At 53.1% G+C, this 21566-nt stretch overlaps 1 long non-coding RNA gene across 1 annotated transcript; it reads left to right on the forward strand.

Annotated features, from left to right (window-relative positions):
* The first annotated feature begins 177 nt into the window (after positions 1-177).
* On the forward strand, positions 178-2618 carry LOC121823733 (uncharacterized). Its single transcript, XR_006065283.2, has 2 exons — positions 178-2277; positions 2457-2618. It is a non-coding gene; the product is annotated as an uncharacterized LOC121823733 (long non-coding RNA).
* Positions 2619-21566: the final 18948 nt, after the last annotated feature.

Genomic DNA, 21566 nt, shown 5'->3' on the forward strand with positions numbered 1-21566 from the left:
CGGAGCGAAAACAAGAGGAGGAAATGGGACACGGGGCGGTTTCCAGGCTCCCCCCTCCCCTCCGTACTCCAGATAAACAACCCGCGGCTGCGGCGCCCACCCCCGCGCTCCTCCCCGCGCCGGACCCGGCCTCTCCGCCGCCGGCCGGCGCGCCCCGCTCCCGGCCCGCGTCCTAGGCCCCGGGACCCTCCCCGAGCGGGCGGCGGGGGCTGCGGACCTGGCCGAGGTTTGCTATTTTGTTACGGAAAAAGCGAATCCCCCCCCCCGAGGGGGGTGGGGTGGCGGGCGGGCAGGCTGGCGGGGGAGACTTGAAACCGCTCCGGCGCTCCGATTGGCCCTCCCGCAGAAAGGGGGCGTGGCCCCTCCTTACTATGCGGTGCGAGGACCCAACAACATTCCAGCCGCCGCGGCCCCGCCCCCCGGGCCCCGCCCCGCCGCCTGGGCCGCCGCCCCCCGGTCCTCTCGGCCACACCCCCTTCCCAACTACTTAAAAGGCCGCTCCAGCGGCTCCGCTCTCCCTGTTCGGTGCCAGGGTGCTGGTGTTTCTGGGCTCCAGACTCCGGGGAGCGGCTCAGTGGTTCCGCCCTCTGAAACCGGGGCGAATGGAGAAGCCAGCCAGCCAGCCAGACCTGGGTTCGAGTCAGTTATGGTGTTTCCTGCTTAGAACCCAGGGGCCTTACATAAGAATACAGCTCATGAATCTTGGAAAGGAAGTGTTGCAGGGGCCGAAACCAGGACTCCAGAGTGCAGGACGCGGAGTTGACCTCGAGACTGGGTGACCTCCACACTGGAAAGGACACTTTATGGGCAAGGCCGGCCACCTTGGGTGCCAGCCACTCCCAAACCTGCCATCCCATCCTCCTGGCCCAGCTCCCCACCACCACCCCGTAGCTCCATCCTCCTTGTGAGGAGGATGGAGGAGACTCTAGTGGACCCAGGCAGCCCTTCCTCAGTCTTTAAGGCCCCAGGCCTGGGTTTGAACTCTCAAACGGCTCCAGGTTTCACGGGAACGGTGTCCACTTGCCTTCTAGGGGGAGCGGCTCCATATCAAGGTGTTGATGGCGCACGCTTTTAATCCCAGCACTCGGGAGGCAGAGGCAGGCGGATCTCTGTGAGTTCGAGGCCAGCCTGGGCTACAGAGGGAGATCCAGGAAAGGCACAAAGCTACACAGAGAAACCTGTCTCAAAAGACCAAAAAGAAAAAAAAAAAAAGAAGAAGAAGGATTGTGTGCTGTGTGTGTGCCCCACTGCGCTAGAGGCGGTGTGAGGACGTCTTTCCAGACCTTCACAGTGGGCTCTGGAGATCAAACTCTTGGAGGCTTTCATGGGGAGCGCTCTTACTGGCTGGGCCATCTTGTGGCCCCATTTCAAGTGCTTTTTGGTGATCTGTCCTCCATGAGGTGCCTTGGGAGAAAGGGATCTGCCCGGGTCGGGGCTGATGAGACTGATAACGCAGTCAGATTACAATGGATGACGGAAGTTACTTCCTGTGAACTTCAGTGGAACTCATCCTGCTAAGCAAGGCCCAAGACCTTAGTTCGTGGGGGGACGGGAGCGGCTGGTGTGGCCTCCCTACCCTACTTCTCAGAGCCTGACATTTGTCTCAATCTTGTCCAAGGAAGTCAAAACCTACAAGGCACCATCATCGTGATACGTACACACCTGTGTTCCTTAAGCGGGCATGCTTGCCTGTTCCGACACACACAAAAAAAAAAACACTTTTTTTACATAACACCATTTTAATGAAAATGCTGTTTTTTCCAAAGTGAAAGCCGCTGTTACAGAAGCTCTGAATGATGCTTATGTAACTCCAAACGTCTGGGTTTGGGTAGACTCTAATTCATTAACGGAAAAGAATTCTGACATATTTGCCGGGGGAGTTCTGACATATCTGCCTCCCACCGTTGAGACAATAGGCTTGGTAAAGTGAACCTTAATGGGTTGCTAAGGGACCTTGTTGGACTTTGGCCCTGTCCTCTTGTGAGGTAGTTCCGTGGCAGGGGGAACAGTTCAGGTAGGACTGAGTGCTCGGGAAGACCTGCTCTTCCGTGACGTTGGATGAAACCTCTCCTGTTCATTTCCTCGTCCATAGATACAGTCTCTCCCCCCTTATATTTACAAAGTACTTCCAGATATAGCATCTGACTCACTTGATTTTTTTTTTCAAGGTTAGCAGAATAGATATGTTCATCTTACAGAAGAAGCAGCAGTGTGGTCTGGAAAGGTTAATTGATTCATCTGAGGTCTCACAGCTTAGGAAGAAGCAGCCACAGTGGGGTATGGTGGCATACACCAGTAGTCCCAGCCCTGGGGAAACCGAGGCAGGGGGGACAGGGGTGTCATGAGTTCAAGTCCCTCCACACACCTTATTTAGGAACTGCTTGCCAATTAAAAGGCCCCCAGAGACTGGGAACTGTCCAGTTCATTATTGGCTCTCCTGTGTATAATCCTGACAGAACAAGAGGTACCTTTGCCCCATGTGTCGACGCCAAGTGTCAGTCAGTGTTCTTTTGCCCAGGGGTGCAGTGGCTCAGCCAGAAATGCATGTGAGACGACGGTGATACATGCATCGTGAGACGACTCGTCCTTGGCATGTGAATACAGTCTGGTATGTTCTATCGCGTGTGTTGCCTTCCATGTCTTTGAGTTTTGTTTTTTAAAGTAGGGTGTTGCCGTTACCCCTCGTTGGCCTTGAACCTACGTTGATTCTCCTGCCTCGGCCCCCTGAATCGTGGGATTACAACTATGTCTCTTTGCGTGCGTGGCTTCTGTTTCCTCTTTCGAGGTGGTCTCTAAATGGAGGCCCTGATCCGTGTCTTCTATGTATTGAGGTCTGGACATCTCTGAAAGATGCAGAGGAGGAGGGCTCAAGCACTCCTTGCTCAGAAGTTAAGGGAAGTTCATGGATAACTAGTGAAGCAAACCAAACAAAGCCTGGCGGGGGCACAGAGTGTGCACACAGCAGGGAGGGAGGAGGTGGATGAGGGAAGGCCCCTGAGAGACGCGAGTCTACCGGGACTCATCTACCCATGAGTCTAGAAAGGTAGTGGTAGCCTCACTGGAACACCCAAACCGAGAGACAGAAAGTTCGGGTACCCTTCTGCTCATACAGTTCCACTCCAGAAGGCCCTTCAGGGTTTCAGTGACGGGCCTCTTTTCTCAGTTACCATGGTGGGGGAGGTGGGAGGCAAGTGGGCGTTCTAACGTGTGTCTAACAGCCTTACAAATAATCTCCGGCCTTCAAACCCCGGACCAGATGCCCAGGGTGTAACTTTCACTTAGTTCAAGAGTGACCGGTGGGGGCTGGAGAAGATGGCTCAGCGGTATGAGCGCTTGTTCTCGCTGAGGACCAGGGTTTGATTCCCAGCACATGTGGGGTGTTCATAACCATCCGTAACTCCAGAGCCAGGGGCCCCCATGGCCTCCTCTTCTGGTCTCCGGGGCACTGTGTGTGAGTGATACACAGACATATAGTCAGGCAGCGCCCCCCCCCCCCACACACACACAAAGTGAGAAGTGAAGCTGGACCCCCTAGCCCCAAATACCCTCTCAAGAGGGGGCCTGTTGACTCTCTCCTGGTCACCCACCTGCTCCATTTTCCTTCCCTGACTCTGGACCCCGCATGCTATTGAGAAGCAGCTTGGAAACAGAGGTACTTCCCCCAATACTGGAACAGAGGGATGGGGGGGTGGGGGCGGAGGGGGGCTCACATGGAGCGGCTGTCTTGTCTTCTAAAGCGATTGAGATCCTGTAGGTGTTCCTGGGCCAAGACTGAACCAAGGGAGGCAGAGCTGGAAGGGGCTGGGAGCCTCCTCTGGACCTACATGCTTACGATGCCCTTCTATAAAAAGCAAGCAGGAAGGCCAACAGAGACCTTCCACGTCCCTCTCTGAAGTCACTGAAATGTTTTATTTGCTTATTTTAAAGAGCTGGAAATTGAACTCAGGACCTCTGGAAGAGCAGCCAAGTGCTCTTAACTGCTGAGCCCAGCCCAATCTAGACCAGAATTATTACATTAGGAGACAGTCTTTCCTGTATCCCAGGTTGTCCTCAAACTCACAAGGGTGACTCAAGATGACCTTGAACTTCGTTCGTGTGTGTGTGTGTGTGTGTGTGTGTGTGTGTGTGTGTGTGTGTGTGTAGACCAGAAAGGACAATCCCAGGTAGGTGTCTTTCTCAGTCACTCAATCATCTTATTTTTGAGACTGGGGGGAGGGGGAGTGGGGGGGGGCTGTTGTCTAGTATTGAACACGGAGCAAATCAGTCCGGGTAGGGTGGCCACCAGTGAGCTCCAGGGTGAATCAGCCTGCCTCTGCCCCCCCCCCCCCCCCCGCCCCTTCTCCCTGCCGGCACACCACATCTAACGTGTCTGTGAACACTGGAGGTAGGAACTCAGATCCTCACACTCACACAGTAGGTCCTTTACCATCTCTCCAGCCATGGACGACACTGATTCTTCCATCTCCCAAGTTCTGGAATTCCAAATGCATACCGACACAGCCAGTTTATGTGTTGCTGAGGATCACACTCAGGACTTGGTACATGCTTAGGCAAACACTTTACCACTGACCTATACCTTAGCCCCATTTTTTTTTTTGTTATTTTGCTCATTTATTTATTTTTATTGGGTTTTTTGTTTGTTTTTATTTGTTTTGGAGACGAGGTCTCACTGTGTAGCCCTGGCCAACCTGGAACTCACAGAGATCCACCTGCCTCTGCCCCCTAGTGCTGGGGTTAAAGATCACCAGGACTGGCCATGGTTATTACTTTAACCTCAGAGCTAGCTGGTTTTTTAGGGGTGTGTGTGTGTGTGTGTGTGTGTGTGTGTGTGTGGTTGTGTGTGTCATCTGTCCCCCAAGTCTCCATTCTGTTTTGTGTTGTTGGTGAGTCCTCAACACCAGGGATGCACAGCCCTGTGTCCTCCAGTCCTAAGGCTTGTGCCAAAGTGAGGTAGAGGGAGGGAGACAGGAGGTTGGGGAAATCAGACACATGGGAGGGGGCGGGGGTGGAGCTGGTGTAGAGAGCATGGCTCCCCTGCAGTGTGCCTGGGAAAGCAAGTGCCCAGGGCCTTCTGATTCTGGATGGTGCATGCTGGGCCACGACAGAGGCCCATCACTCAGCCCCTCCTGGAAAGATAACACAAGCTTCCCTCATGGCTGGTAGTGAGGATTTAGTCAGAGAATCGGTGAAGTGTGGGGCCCTGAAACACCACTAATAACAAAACCACTTCATCAACCTGTTCATCAGCGGGGGGGGGGGGGGGGGGGGGGGGGGGGGGGAGCCCTCACACCCGAGACCTAAGTCACCCCGTTCACAGCAATCCGCCCGGCTCCGCTCACACCCACCTACGGTGAGTCCCCAACACTGGCGGCCCCTCCTCTTCCATTCACGCTGCTCTTCTGTCAGGGGAGGCTGGCAGCAGGTGCCTCTTCAGCCGTTTTCACTCTCAGTCCCAAATCCAAATCCATCCTGCTCTCCCGGACGCAAATCTGATGCTGTCTACATGGAGTGGTGCAGCAGTTCACCCGAGGCTTCCGGGATGAAGCTGCTCAAAGGCTTGGCGGGGCCCACGAGCCCCCACCCACCCACCCACGTGGCTTCCCCTACCTCATCCCCTCCACTTTCTTACATTCCTGGAACCCCCCGGGGCCTGGGGCACCCTGCACCTCCATACTTTAGCGAGGGAATGTCTGTCTGCCTGGAGGCCCTCCTCTCTTCGTGGTACCCCCTCACCGTAGATAAGGTCCAAATGCCAGCCCTGCAAATCCCCCCAGGTCGCTGCGTGACTTAGGTACTGGCCCACAGCAGCTGAAAGTTCAAGAGCTATCTTGTTTCCTATGCTCCCCTCAGACTGGCGGGGAGGCTGCTTTCCCACCCGGGACCAGAAGAACCCAGAGCCCCAGATCTGAGCATGCCAGCAACAACCCTGCCTGCCACCTAGGTGTGGTGGTGCCAGTGGCCCCAGAATCGGGTCTCCATCGGATTTCTGTATCTAGGCTCAAACCAACTGAGGCTGTGCCCAAGCATTCAGAAAAGGGCACGTAGGCCGGGGGAAAGCCAGGGCAGGACAGACATGCCACCCTGACACACTTCATTCAGTATGGGGGCAGACAGAGGCAGTCAGTGTGAGCTAAATGCTGGACTATTTGGTGTGTGTGTGTGGGGGGGGGTGCACCCAACTCCTCTCCGCTGATCGGCACCCATCAGGAAGCAAAGGCCTGGCTTCCCCTGCCAGATTCTGGGAGGCCCACGTGAGCTGGGCCCCCAGCAACGGGGGACCTAGCCTGATCCTAAATAAGGAAGCCACAGATGGCAGATCAAGTTTCCCCGGAGTCCAGTATTTACAGGTTCCCTGGACCAGACCGATCCTCCTCCTCCTTCTCCTTAGCTGCTTCTCCTTAGCTTACCCAGTGGGGAAAGAATAGCAGGGGCCCCTTCTGCGCCCCACCCCCCCCCCTCCCTCCCTCCTCGCGGCTCGCTGGCCTCTCTGTGCTCTGGTCGCTGCATTCCAAAGCCCGGGCCGGCCGGGCCGGCGGCTCTTTGAGGTCACGTGGTGCAATGGGGTGGGGTGGGGTGGGGTTGGAAAGGCAGGACGCCCCTGACCTGGCCGGCAGCCTTGACGCCCCACGGTGATGCAGAATCTGGTCCCTCACCACCATCACCACCCCCCACCCCCACTTCCCGACCTCCCAAGGGGTCAGCTTCGGTCTGGCCTCTGGCGCGTCCAGGGAGGCAGATTGGGTTTTTAACCCTCCCTTGCGCTTGCGGCGGGTCCTCGGGGGGGGGGGGGGGGGCGGTGTCTGCGTCTCTTTCCGGCTCCAGGACCTCGGTGGGAGTCAGGAGGGTACGCCCACCCCCACCCCCCGGAGGAGGGGCTGGCACCCAGGCCCTCGGCCTGCAGAATGGGCAGGCAAAGTGAGAAAACCGGACAGACCCCGCCGCGTAGCCGGGGCCACGGTCTCTCCTTGTCCAGCAAAGTCTAAATCCGCACCGTCTGTTTTTAAGTCTGGTTGGAGGTTTTCTGAAAGCTGTCTTTTGGGACGGGACGGACGGAGGGGGGGGGGGACACCGAGGAATCCGGGAGGATCGATCGGTTTCCGTCCAGAATGGGCCGACAGATAACTCCCAGGCCACCGACTCGGATGTAAACTTAGAAACACCCTGCCCTGGAGTTGACCCTGGTCGCGGAAGGGGGCCTGGCTTCCTCTCGGGGGGGGGGGGGGCTCGAGGCTAGACTAGGGAATGGCTTGGGAGTTGACCAGAGCCCACCGCCAACTTGCCTGGGAAGCGCGACCTTGCAGGAAGGAGGGTGGATAGACAGAGGAATGCGAGGGGAAACCTCATGGCGAGAGGGGAGTGGTTTCTTGGAGAATCATTAATTCACTCATTCGAATGTGTATGGAGCCCTTAGAGAAAACAAAAAAACAAAAAACGAGACGTGCGTTCATCCAGGACTCCACCGAGCAGCAGGCCTCTAAGGGATCTTGCCCCTTCGCACTTCAAGAGTTCTGCGGTAGATGTAAACCGAGGGCGATTATTATCCTGTCTGCTAAAGGCCACACAGCTGGAGGCAGGGAAGGGGAGAGGAGACTGGGGGAAAAGGCGGTGGTTGGGAAGGAAGTATTACCTGAGGCGGGAAAGAGAAGCCAGAGCCCATCCGCTGGGGTGAGAGTGGATGGGGGAAGATAAAGAGAGAGGCGGTTCTTAAGAAGCCCAGGGCCATGGGAACTGAAATAGTTCAGCCACCCCTGGAATGGGAGGAGGTGGGGCAAATGGCATTAGAGGGAAAAGGGTAAGTTGAGGCAAGGTGCCCACCATGGAGGATGAGGGGGACATCCCCGCCCTCCCAACTCCACTGGATTCTGCAGGCATGTGGCAGGGGGGAGGCTGTGATTTCAGCCCCGCAGCCGCTTTACAAAATTAATATTTATCTTATCAAAATAGCATGCTCGCAGCTTAAAAACCAAACAGTGCCGAAAGGCTTCCGACAGGATCAGAAATCCCCCCGCTTTTCTCCTGGCCCCGATCCTGTCCCCGGGGACCACCCCTTTCATTTCTGAGCTGTTTCCCTCGCTGGTTTTTTGAATCATCTATGCGCTGCCACTCCGGATTCGTCTCTAATTTGTTCCCTTCTTGTTTTGGTGGTGGTTGGTGGGGGGCTTTGGGTCTCTGCTGGCTTCCTTCTCTGTCCATCCCCTCTATGACTCCCCGGTCATTGCTCCATCAACTTTGTTAAATATTGTTAGCTCCCGACGCTAGTGTCCCCGTTACATTTCCCTTTCTAATGTGACTTTGTGTTGTGTTTACATCTCCTTCCCATTACAACTGTTTTCATTTTTTTTTTTTTTCAAGTCGGTTGTCTCATTTTGTATTTGCTTGGTTTCTCTGACTATCTGGCTCTGTCTTCCCACATCCTTCAACAGCTCTGGGAAAAAAAAAAAAAAACAAAACAAAACCCGCCCTCAGCACAATTCCACATATGGCCAAAGCTGTCGGAATTTTATCATGTTTTCCTCCCCTCACAGACATGTGTCCCGGGACTCTTCATCCTGGCAATCTTATTCTGGGCTTGCTTAGTAGGCCTGTGGTTCACCTGTCTCTCTAGGCTTCTCATTGCCGTGACCGAACAATTGCGTGGTCTCTCCTCCTCTTGCTGTGGACGGACCGGACCGTAAGGCCTCACACATACTAGGCTAACTAACGTGAACCACCTCGCCGGGCCGAGTGGCCTCACAAACGCATCTCTTTTCCCCTTTCTTGGACTCTGTGTTTTCTTCTTGCTGGTTTTCCTCTCTGGTTTTACCGAAGCACATCCTCCAGTAGCTCCCTGAGAAAGACTGCCTAAGAGGTAACATTTTTAAAAATAAGACTTCTGAATATTTTAAATATTTAAATATTATTTTTGCATATTTAAAATTCCATTCTTGTACTTGAGTGATAGTTTTGGCTGGGTAAGGAATTTTAAGTTGAAAATTACTTTCCTTCAGAATTTTGAAGACATTGTTCCTTTATTTTTTTCAGCTTCTGGCAGTTGAGTTCTTGTTATTTCCTTATTTTTGAGACTTTGAATTCATCAATTCCCCTCCTTTTACTTATTTATTTATTTTGGTTTTTTTGAGACAGGGTTTCTCTGTGTAGTTTTGGAGCCTGTCCTGGATCTCGCTCTGTAGCCCAGGCTGGCCTCGAACTCACAGAGATCCGCCTGCCTCTGCCTCCCGAGTGCTGGGATTGAAGGTGTGCGCTGCCGCCGCTGCCGCCTCCGCCACCACCACCACCCGGCTTGCTCCCTTACTTTTATTCCTCCCTTTCTTTTAAGATTTTTTTTTTTTTAATTGAGCCAGGATTTCACTATGAATCCCTGATTGTTCTAGAACTTGCTTAGTAGACCAGGCTGGCCTCAAACTCACAGAGATACACCCGCCTCCGCCCTCTGAGTGCTGAGATGAATGGGCCACCATGCCCATACGCGGGAATTTTTGTCTTCTCATCTATAATATAGTGAAAGGCCATTGACACAGCCCAGCTTTTCGTTCACCTGTCTTGACATTTGGTGGCTTCTCGTCCTCAAACCGTGCTCTTCAGGACGGCAGCATCAAGATGGCCGGTGGGAACATGTTAGAGATGCAGATTCTTGGGCCACGGATCTGGCTCAGCAGGCAGAGACCCTTGCTACCGAGCCTGATGACCTGCGGTGATCCCCGGGACGCACAGGGCAGAAGGAGATTCTCTAATCTCCACATGTGAGCTTCCCCAAACCCCTCCCCTAATGCAGCTTATGAAAACAAAACTCTGGCCCAAAGCCCGTACCCACTGGAAAGAAACTCCTGCGTTTGGCCTCTGCAATCTGTGCTCCAATAAGCCCACCTGACCCACACTGACATGTAAGCCCCTCTATTCTACGGTTTATGCTCCTTGATCCCAAGAACTTAATTATTTAAATATCTCCATTACTGTTTTCCTCTGTTCATTCCTTAACTTTTAAATCCCATTTATTTATTTTGTTTTTTTCGAAACAGGGTTTCTCTATGTAGCTTTGCGCCTTTCCTGGAACTCACTCTGTAGCCCAGGCTGGCCTTGAACTCACAGAGATCTGCCTGGCTCTGCCTCCTGAGTGCTGGGATAAAAGGCGATTAATTTTTTTATTGTCTCTGGGCTTGGCAGTCCATACCCTTTCTCTCTGAGCTGTCTTATTAGCCTTCCGTCCTTTTCTTTTTTGAATCAGGGTTCTCAGGTTGGACCTGGTGGCACACACTTTTAATCCCAGCACTTAGCGGGCAGAGGCATGTGGATCTCTGCAAGTTCCAGGACAGCCAGGGCTATGTAGAGAGACCCCCCCCCCCCCATCTTAAAAGAAAGAAAGAAAGAGGGTCTCATGAGCTCTCTTTGTAGTCACAGATGACGTTGAACTCCAGATCCTCCTGCCTCCGCCTCCTCAGTGAGGGAAGAAGTGTAGGTGTAGGTACCCCCATACCCGGCTCTGCCCATTCTTTCTGTGACTTACATTATCTGTATTCTGCTTTCTTCAGATGGATCCTCTCATTTTCTCCTTCTCTTTTGTTAAATGTGCCTTTGTTCTGTTTCCTGGGACACAGTTTCCATGTGATGTCCCAATTGTTGACTCAGTATATTGTTATAACCTTTTTTCTTTTAATATTTATTGAGTGTTTTCATACTCTCTGGCTATATTTTTCTTCCTCTCTTTTTTTAAATGGCTTCACGTTCTTTGGATACATTCATTCCTCTCTCTCTCTGAGGCTATGACTTTGACATTTTTTTCCCTTTGGTCAGTGTTCCTCTTTCCTGTGATTCCATGTTTTCTGCTTCTCCGATTTCTATCATGTGGACAACATGATAGTCCAGCAGTCGGGTACCTCTTTGCTGCCCGTTAATCTCTGAGAGGAGAGACCTAGAGCCAGGTGGAAACGACCCGTGCAGGTTCACGGCCCAACAGCCCCGTGCGTGGGGACTCCTCTCCCTGGGAAGCCCCATCAGTCCTATCGGCAGCCATTTTCCTCTGGCGCAGTCTGCGTTTCCCAGAAGACCTGCCAGTATCCTGCCCCGATTAGGGAATCGATGGTAGAGGACTACCCAACATGCTCAAGGCCCTGGGTTCCACTCTTGCCCTGAGTCCTAGGGCTGGGATGTGAGCGATAGGCTTATTGTGTATATCTGGGACTGACGGTCTGGTTCAGGATGCTGGCTTTCAGTTTTTGGTTCCCACTGCTTTTTCTCTGGCTCCACATCTCCAACAGATTGCCCGTCCTGTCTCCTGTATGAATATTCACTGGGAACAGGGACACAGGAGGTCCCCTGATCATGCTGCATATGACTGGATTTCTTCTTTCTTTCTTTTCTTTTCTTTCCTTTTTTTTTTTTTTTTTTTTGTTTTTGTTTTTGTTTTTAGAAACAGGGTTTCTCTGTAGCTTTGCACCTTTCCTGGAACTCACTCTGTAGAACAGGCTGGCCTCGAACTCACAGAGATCCACCTGGCTCTGCCTCCCGAGTGCTGGATTCCCTGACGCTCCAGCTACTCTTGAAACAGATCTTCAGGAAGTCCCCATGTTTGAGCGTCACCCCACCTGGAAGAGAACGGTCTGAAAAGGGCAGAGAGAAGGGACTAACCCAGGGGGAAGTGTCCTCAGTAAGCAAACACCGCTGTGTGGACACCCTGAAATAGACTAGAACACAGGGGTGGGCGATGAGGAACGCTCGGCTCGGGCGCGACGGTGAACATGAAATACACAGGAGAAGACACCGGAAGGCGATTTTAGGAGGCGGCTTTTTCTTCATTTACGTCCTCTCCTTTCTTACCTTCCTATTCTGTTTTATTTCAGACAGGGTTTGGCTGTGTAGCCCAGGCTGGTCTTGAACACATGACCATCCTGATTCAGTTTCCCGTACGTTATTAATTTGCTAGCTTGTTTTTGAAACGGGGTCTCCCGTCGCCTCGGCTAGCCTCAAACTTGCTGTGCGTTTCAGGGTGACGCAGCTCCCTCGGCCTCTGCTCATGGAGTGCGGGGATTACGGGCACGAGCTGCCACATCCAGTTTGATTCAGGGGTTGGGATCAAACCCAGGGCTTCCTGAGTGCGAAGCAAGCCCTGTACCAACGGAGTCATAGCCCCAGCCCTGGGTGGTTCATCTGGCTGCCAGGAAAATCCCTCTAAGGAGACCCAAAAGATGGAAGTAGCTAGCCCACGAGGAACCACACAAAGACTGCAGAAAGGCATGCCAGGAAGCAGCTGGCTCTGTCCTGCCTAGGGCAGTCGAAGGCCAGCAGTCATTCAAGGAAGGGGAAGAGATGTAGGGGGTCTGCCATGGAGGCTCCTGCAAGCAGGGGTGAGGGCAGCTGGAGATTCTAGCTCCCCGGCCTGTGTAAATATCACCCCCCACCCCCCAGACAGGTCAAGCTGGGGACCCAAGTGTCAGTAACTTTCTGGAGGCTGGAAAAGTCTGAATGGAATAGGAGGAGGAGGAGGAGCCTTGGGGTCAGCAGATGACCCGTGTCCCTGGGACGCAAGCACCCAGCTGCCTCCTGTCCGCCCCACCTTCACATCCACCTGGCCACACAGCGCTTCTGAAATGTTTCTTCTTGAGCTCCTTTTTGCTGGTGTTTGTGGGGGGCAGGCACCATGACTCAAAGCCAAGAGCCGGCCGGCTTCAGGGCTCTTTCTAGGGCGGAAGAGACAGCTCGGTGGGTAAAGATGACTTCGGCCAAGCCAGATGACCTGAGTTCCATTCCCCATGACCCACACGGTAGGAACAGAGGACTGACCCCGCAAGTTGTCCTCTGACCTCCACATGCTATCACACGCGTGCACACACGTGTGTACACACACACACACACACACACACACACACACACACACACACACACGCACAAATGAGCCTTCTAGTCAGGATCCTATGACACTACATCAGGAACAGAAGTTTGTCACCCTTGTGCGGTGGTGTCCACCTGTAATCCCAGCATTTAAGAGGTGGAGGCAGGAGAGTCAGCAGTTCAAGATTATCCCCGTCTACATATGTCCGAGGGCATACAAACCCTGTGCAGAGTTGTAGACCGTGGGTGGCCATCACACATTGCGTATTGTATACGTCTGCTGTCTGCCGCATTGGTCCAACCTTCCAGCCAGCTGCCCACAGCCCTTCCTCCTCACCCACCTCTCCTTTCTTTGGCCAGATCCCTTTGGTGGAATGGGAAAGTCTAGCATGTGATTTCCGCTCATCCTGTGAGTCCTCCCTCTGGTCTCCTAGGGATGCGGAGGGACCAGTCAACCAGGCTGGACTCTTTTCCTCAGAGGTGATAGTGTCACAGTGGGCTCCATCAGCCTCAGACGGTTTGAGGATCTTCCCAGCACGAGCCCCAAATTTTGGATGTTCCTGTAGCTGAACAGATAGGAAGAGTGTCTTTCTTGTGCTGGGCCTACTCAAGGCAGAGACCACCAACACCTGCATTATCCCATTCGGTTCACATACCAGTGCTCTGTGGCGGGACCTTTTGTTTCAGTTTATAGTTGAGGCAGCTAAGGAACTGGGGTGGTTTGAATGAGGATGGACCCCATGGGTTCATATATTTGAATGTTTGGTTCCCAGTTGGTGGACTGTATGTTTAGGGAGCAGGTGGCCTGGAGGGAGGAGGTGACTCACTGGGGGTGGGCTTTGAGGTTTCAAAAGCCCACACCGGGCCCAGTCATGCTCTCTCTGCCGGCTGCCCGGATGTAAGTTCTCAGCTGCTGCTCCAGCGCACACCTGCCTGCCTGCCTGTCACTGTGCTCCCCACGGTGATAGGGACTAACCCTCTGAAACTGTAAACAAGCCAGTGAGCGGCACCCACCCACAGCCTCTGCATCTGCTCTTGCTGTCAGGTTCCTGCCCTGACATCCTTCAGTGATGAAGTGATGTGGAATTGTAAGCAAAACAAACTCTTTCTTTCCCAACTTGCTTTTGGTCATGATGTTTCATCACAGCAATAGAACCCCCGCCCCGCCCCCCAAGACAGGCACATAGAGGTTTAAAAAAACAAAACAAAACTCTTGCCCTACTCAAACAAACTAGTAAGCGGTGGAGCCGAGATCAGATGGAACCAGAACGGAATGGCTGCTGCATCCTGTCTGTCCACCACGCACACTGCCAAATGGCTTATTCTAGGAATTTCCCTTCTCTGTGCTTCAGCACATTAATAACTGAGCTGGGGGCCATTTTGAGCAAGGACCAAACCCTGCTCCCCACCACGAGAGGGAGGAATTCCAGGAGAGATACTGCCAGCTTGGGCTGTTTTTCTAGAAGGCTCCTCAGTCAGAGAGCGCCTGCCTTTCCTATGCCAGGTGTTCGGGTCGTTGCGATGTTCAGCAGAGTCAGCCTGGAGCTGGAATCCGTGACCCTGCACTTGGAGGCCAGCCTCTGACAGAGGACATGGTTGGGGTGGAGTTCCCTGGGCCCCGTCCATAAAAAGCTCCAGTGTGAGCGACCGTCTTTCTGGTGAAGGCCAAGGAAGCAGCGTGCAGGAAGAGGAAGAACCAAGCTAAAACAGCTCCTCTTTGCCTCTCTGGATTTTCTTCCAAAATGCTGTCAGCGCTGCCAGTTGGAAAATATTCTTCTCCCTCTCTTTGTCTTCTTATTTAAAAAAAAAAAAAAAAAGCCATCTGGAGTCAGAGTCACTCCTGGCACATCATAAAGGGTAGTACTAAAAATGTCCATGAAAAACTAAAAGCAAAGCCGCAGCCTTACACATGAATTTAATCGCGGCATCCCATAATTTCAGAGTTGCTAGGAGCCCAGAGATCAAACCCTTCCCATGCACAGGAAGAAACCGAGGCCGAGAACCATTAGGTCACTCAGAAAGGTTTATGGTGCGCCTACCCCGCTCAGAACGCTCCAGGTCTGAGAGATGAATCTCAGTCTCTGCTGCCTTGGAGTTCTCGGTGGGAGGGGGAGGCTCCTGCTTGGGTTCCTGGGCCTGAAGCAGGAGCCAAGTCCTGGTCCAGTGGCAGCAGCAAGCTGGACGTACATCTTCCGCGTGTGCCCCCTTGACGGCCGTTCACTGAGGAGGTCTGGAGCCCGCTGCCTCTGAGCGGTCTCCTCTGAGGCCCGCCTGTCATCTCCCTGGCTTCCTCTGGTCTCAGCCTTGACTCCGGCATTCTTCATGATTGAGCCACTTTCCCTCCCAAGGCTCTAGGCTGAGGCCAGGCAAGCCTTGTGCTGGGCCTCTCTCAGGATGCTTGGGCAGGAGAGCGCCGTCACCCAGCCCTCCCCAGCCAAAGCCTGCACAGAGTTCCTGTGTGTTTGGGGGACCGTAGCGGGTGAGGACAAATGACATCCTCTCCTTCCTGTGGCTTTGGCAGGATAGGCTGCCCAGACCAGTTGGTGTGTGGGTCTGACCCTGACCTTGACTGTGGAGTTGTTCTAAATTGACTCTCAGGCCAGAGCCCGCCCATCCTGGGGTGCTGGGTGAGCCGAGAATGTGTATGGGTCTCAGTTTTTGACTCCAGTCCTCTCTGACGGACCACTGAGGAAGGAAGGTTTGTAGCAACGTCCAAAGGGGGCTGCCAGCTCAGTCCTCGCTTCCGAATCTAAGCGTTTGCTCCAGTCCCATGACTCCAACCATGTTGCCCTTTGAGCATGCTCTCGGGTCCTCAGAACTTCAGCCTATCTCTGGAAGAATACTGACTTCTAGTTGCTTTCTTTGTCAATGAGCCTGTGGTACTGTGTTCCCCCAAATATTGTGCACGCTAATAAACTTATCTGGGGTCAGAGACAGAGCCGCCACTATATTAAACATAGAGGCTAGGCAGTGGTAGCACACGCCTTTAATCCTAGCATTCCAGAGGCAGAGATCCGTGTGTTCAAGGATACAGCCAAGCATGGTGACTCGTAACGCCTTTAATCCCAGGGAGTGGTGGTAGAAAGCAGAAAGGTATATAAGGCGTGAGGACCAGAAACTAGCAGCATTTGGCCTGGTTAAGCATTTGGCTGGTTAAGCTTTCAGGCTTTGGAGCAGCACAGTTCAGCTGAGATTCATTCTGGATGAGGACTCAGAGGCCTCCAGTCTGAGGAGACAAGACCAGCTGAGGATCCGGCGAGGTGAGGTAGCTGTGGCTTGTTTTGGCTCTCTGATCTTCCCGCTTCACCCCAATACCTGGCTCACAGGTTTGGTTTTGTTAATAATAACTTTTAAGATTCCTGCTACATGAGCCCTCTCTGACGCGCAGACCCCTGGGAACTCAGAGGCGCACTCTCTGCAAGCTCCGGAGCCCCCTCCGGCCTCCCGCTTCCCTTCCTGCCCCCACTTTCCGGAAGCCGGGCGATGGAGCCGGGCTATGGAGTCTGTGAGGTGGACCGGGGTTAGTTAGCGGCTAAGGTCGAGACTGTTTGGCGGGGTCACTGCTGTATCCAAGGCCCCGGAAACAATGCTTGGTACCTAGTCAGGGTCCAACAGGGAGCTGTTGAGAGGATGAGTGGTTATAAAGGGATCTTCAGATTCATAAGAATGCAACCCCTGGGGCTGGAGAGATGGCTCTGAGGTTCAGAGCAGTCGCTGCTCTTCCAGAGGGTCTGGGTTTGGTTCTCAGCACCCCAGTGTTGGTTCACGGCCATTGGTAACTCCAGCCCCGGGGGTCTGCCACCCTCTTCTGGCCCCCATCGGTACCAGGCATGCATGTGGTATACACACAGACATGCAGGCATATGAAATACAAACAAATATTTTAAAAAGAAAAGAATTAGGTCCATAATCTCCTTCTTGCTCTTGACCTTTTATTCACCCATTTATTTGTTTTTTTTTTTTTTTTTTTTCGAGACAAGGTTTTTCTGTTTTACTCTGTAGACCAGCTGGTTTGAACTTAGAGATTGGCTCGCCTCTGCCTCCTGAGTGCTGGGATTAAAGATGTGGGCCACCACTGCCTAGTGACATTTTATTTTAATTATTTATTTATTCATTCTTTTTTTTTTTTTTTTTTTCCCGAGACAAGGTTTCTCTGTGCAACAGCTCTGGCTGTCCTGGAACTCATTCTGTTGACCAGGCTGGCCTCACAGAGATCTGCCTGCCTGCCTCTGCCTCCATTTTTTTTTTTTTTTTTTTTTTTTTTTTTGGTTTTTCAAGACAGGATTTCTCTGTGTAGCTTTGGCTGTCCTGGAACTCGCTCTGTAGACCAGGCTGGCCTTGAACGCCTGAGTGCTGGAATTAAAGATGTGAGCTACAACTCACTAGTTTGTCATGACTCTTTATAAAATTTTTATTTTTATGTGTGTGAGTGTTTTGCCTGCCTGCATGTCTATGCCACTGTGCATCTGGATACCTGAAGAGGGCATCAGATCCCCTGGAACTGGAGTTAACCAACAGTTGTGAGCCTCCGCGTGGGTGCTGGGAATCAAACCTGAGTCCTCTGGGAGAGCAACCAGTGCTCTTAACCCCCTCCAGCCCCTGAAGTGTTATTTAAAGATGACTGATTAATTTTTGTTATTGTTATTTTGAGATACTGTCATGTAGCTTAGGCTGGGCCTCAGACTGGCTATGGAGGTGAGGATGACCTTCACCTTCCGGTCCTCTGCTTCCACCCCCTCCAGTCTGTGCACTGGGATTACAGGCTGCGTCACCACCCTGGGCTTATGTGGTACTAAGAATCAAACATGGGGCGCTCTATACATGCTAAGCAAGCACTCTGCCAACAAAACTATATCCAAACCTCTCGTTTCAATGAACAACCTTTAGATTGTGTAGCAAAGGTCGTATACAGATTTCATGCAAGCTTTTAAGCCCGTTTCCTCAAAGTGAACATCTCCACGCAGCCATGGTACGACGTTTGTCAAAATGGAGAATGTTGATGTAGCTACCTACCATACTCCTAGCCGAACTGCAGATCTTATTTGGATTTCGCATTTGCCCATCCGTGTCCTTGTGTGTCAGGATCCCTTCAGAGATACCATCTTGCCTTAGGGAGCTAAGCCTTTCACTGTGTAATCCACTCTCCCTGTGTGGCGGGGCATTGTCCCCGGGGATGAGGCAGGAAGCCCAGTCATTGGCACAGACTGAGCTCCCTGTCCTGAGGCCTAGGAAACACCTTGAGCCCAGGATTTCCTACTGGTGCTATTAAGGGATGCTGGCTCTGAGAGCCCCTGGTACAAATCCAGGTTCCCAGGGCCTCCCTGTCTCCTTCCTCCAAATAGATAGACACCTGAAAGAGAACGGAGACGATGCTCCAGCTTGCTGAGATTTTCGCTGGACCCGGTTCATCCATGCTGCTTCATCTGACTCCTGTTCCTTCCTGGGTCCTCACGAGGGGCAAGCCCCCATACACGCCTTCTCAGCTTCGCTCCTCCTTTCCCTGGTCCTGGGATCATCTTCTGACCCCAGGCCATCAGGGGGACAGTTTCTGGGTGGTCCCAGCTCCCCAGGGAGTGAGCCTCGAAACTACAGATGAACGAAAGACAGCCCAGTCGGTCGGTCGCAAAGATGCACAGCGAGGGTCCCTGCTCTCCAGGAGCTCACATCACAGCTCTAGTGACAAGTGATGAGAATGAATGATTGTGTGTGCCTTGTGGGACGGGCCCTGTCGGAGCGAATGTGCGGATGTAGTATACACACGCACGCGTGTGGCAGACAGCTCAGAGACAGAGCCGGAGGCTGGGACAGTGAGGGGCGGCTGGGACAGCTTCTCAGATGAAGTCATGCTGGACTTGGGACTTAAAGAATGCTTGTTGGAGAGACAGGAAAGAAAGCCACCCCAGGCAGCATCATTAGCAGGTGCAAGGTGCAGGGGCCTTTGAGAGCTTGCATGGGGGAAGCCGGGCTGTGTGGGGAAGAGCGGCAGTCCTGTCTTTTTTTTGGCGGAGGGGAGGGCGGGTTTTGAGACAGGGTTTCTTGGTGTAGTTTTGGTGCCTGTTCTGGAACTCACTCTGTAGACCAGCTGGCCTCGAACTCACAGAGATCCGCCTGTCTCTGCCTCCCGAGTGCTGGGATTAAAGGTGTGCGCCGTCGCCGCCCAGCTGCAGCCCTGTCTTTAAGAGAACAATGGTCAGTGGTGGCCAGAAGCCACCAAGGGTCATGAGCCATGGAATTCTTAGCTTGGCCCTTTGGGAAGCCCTGTGGGTCGTGGACTGGAGTCTGGGGACAGCTGGTGGGCATCTGCATGGGAATCTAAGAAACAGTGGGACCTGGGCCAGAGCAGTAGGGTTAGGTGTGGGGGACAGACTAGGGGATGTAGGGGTAGAGCTTAGAGAATGGGTTGGGGGCGGGGGCGGGGGGGGGGGGGGGAAGGCTGAAAGGTGGAGTTTAGTGATTTCAGAATTCTGCTTGCCTGGAGAAGGAAAGAGACGGAAGGAGAAGCGGAATGGGTGGCGTGGTCTTCCTCCAACACCCAGAAGAGCATCTTGAGTGGGTATGCACATGAGCTGTGGAGAGACTGGGCTGGCCGCTGGGCCCTGCCTTCACTTCCAAAGGGGGTGGGTCCCAGGCTAGTGAGGGAGAAGCAACCTGGCCTTTGTTCCTGAGATCCTGGAGGGGGTGGGATGGCGCATCCAGGGAAGAGGCATCTATCTGGGAGCGACTGGGGTTGAAGTCGGAGAAAGAGGCATAGTTTGGCCCCAGGGAATCAAGAGGAGGCATGAATTAGATAGTTCAGGTGCAGAAGTCAGCGGAATCCAGTATCCTCCTCTAACCTGGATGTAGACAGGGAAAATCATGGGATTTCCACGGGGACTCTGAGAGTTGAGGAGGTGAGCGGGCCCATGACGCCATCTTTAGACACTTCAAGACCTGCTAGAACTCTGGAAGTGGCTGAAGTCTCACCCGGAGGGGCTCGCTGTCCTCTGCTTGATATGGGAGGGGTCCAAGTGCTGGCAAATACCTGTGTAGCCGGGAAGAGACCAAGAACTGAAGTCTACCAGCTCCCCCATGCAGAGAGTCCAACTCTTTGCTGAACACCATTGGGGGCTGTGAAGGGTCTGAGACTGCACCCCACATACAGGCTAACAAATCGGCCCACACATGTCACAGCTGCCCGTAAAAGCCAAGCCTGCTGGGCGAGTGATGAAGGACTGTTTACTGCTCACGGCAGGGGCAATGTGCAGGAACTCCAGGTTCCCAGGTCCTCCAGGGTCTTGCCGAAGGACCCAGGGATGCCCGGGCCCAGGAAGGACCGCATTTCAGGAGGGGAACCCAAAACACTGATGAGGGATGGGTGCTTATTCCATAGCAGGGCAGCATGCCCGACCTTGTGTACCCCTTAGCTTTGTGTTATGTCCTGGAAATGGCCGACTGGAACAAAAGACATTCAGAGGAGGTGGAAGAATGTAAGAGAACCTCCCCCCAAAACCATTCAGTTGTGGAGAACCAGCATCACATTCCCCTACCCTTACTGCAGCTTGGTGTAGGGGCGTGGTTAAGCCACTGCCTCTTAGCCTTTTCTTTCTTTCTTTCTTTCTTTCTTTTTTTTTTTAAGATTTATTTATTTATTATGTATACAGAAGAGGCCGCCAGATCTCATTACAGATGGTTGTGAGCCACCGTGTGGGTGCTGGGAATTGAACTCAGGACCTTCGGAAGAACAGTCGGTGCTCTTAACCTCTGAGCCATCTCTCCAGCCCCTGTTAGCCTTTTCTTACACAGAAGCTTCGGGGAAATCTCAATGGCTGTGTCCACGCCTGGAATGCGGATACAATGTTGGAGCTTCAGCAGCTGTGTTGGGTCATAACACAGTAATAACACCCAGAAGAGCAGCAGGTGACCTAGGTGTCTGATGGTGGTGGGAGTGACCAGCTGGTATACCAGCTAGGTACTGGTAACCTCTGGGCTGCTTTTCATGACAGAAAAAAAAATTCTATCTTATTTCAAGTTTTAAAATTTATGCACATCAGGCCGGGTAGCAGTGGCCCATGCCTTTAATCCCAGCATTCAGGAGGCAGAGCCAGGCGGATCTCTTTGGGTTCTAGGCCAGCCTGGTCTACAGAGCGAGATCCAGGACAGGCACCAAAAGTACACAGAGAGCCGGGCGGTGGTGGCGCACGCCTTTAATCCCAGCCCTCGGGAGGCAGAGCCAGGTGGATCTCTGTGAGTTGGAGGCCAGCCTGGTCTACCAAGTGAGCTCCAGGAAAGGCGCAAAGCTACACAGAGAAACCCTGTCTCGAAAAACCAAAAAAAAAAAAAAAAAAAAAAAAAAAAAGTACACAGAGAAGCCCTGTCTCAGAAAACAAAAACAAACAAACAAGAAAAACTATGCACATCAGAACTTAATCCTAGCTGATGCAGAGCTAAATCAAAGCAGGGGGGGAGATGGATGGGGTTGTGTGTGTGTGTGTGGGGGGGGGGTTAAAGCCACCAGCAGAGAGAAGGGTCAGCAGGACACTCCCTCCCCAGCCCCCTCCCTTCCTGAAAACCCATTCACGAGGGAGCCTGGCCGGCCCCACCGACCAGCAGCATCCATTTGAAGGCGGGCGAGCCACAAGCTGGCCCCATTCACAAACCCTGTCCTCCTTTGAAAGCCAATCAGCGCGCGAAGCGTGACTGGGTGGTGGCCAGCGTCGGCCCATCTGTCACGCCCTTTCATCGAGCCGGGCCACCGCCGCGGGCCG

This window comes from Peromyscus maniculatus, chromosome 18 (assembly GCF_049852395.1).
Source record: "Peromyscus maniculatus bairdii isolate BWxNUB_F1_BW_parent chromosome 18, HU_Pman_BW_mat_3.1, whole genome shotgun sequence".
In the NCBI taxonomy this organism is placed as follows: Eukaryota; Metazoa; Chordata; class Mammalia; order Rodentia; family Cricetidae; genus Peromyscus; species Peromyscus maniculatus.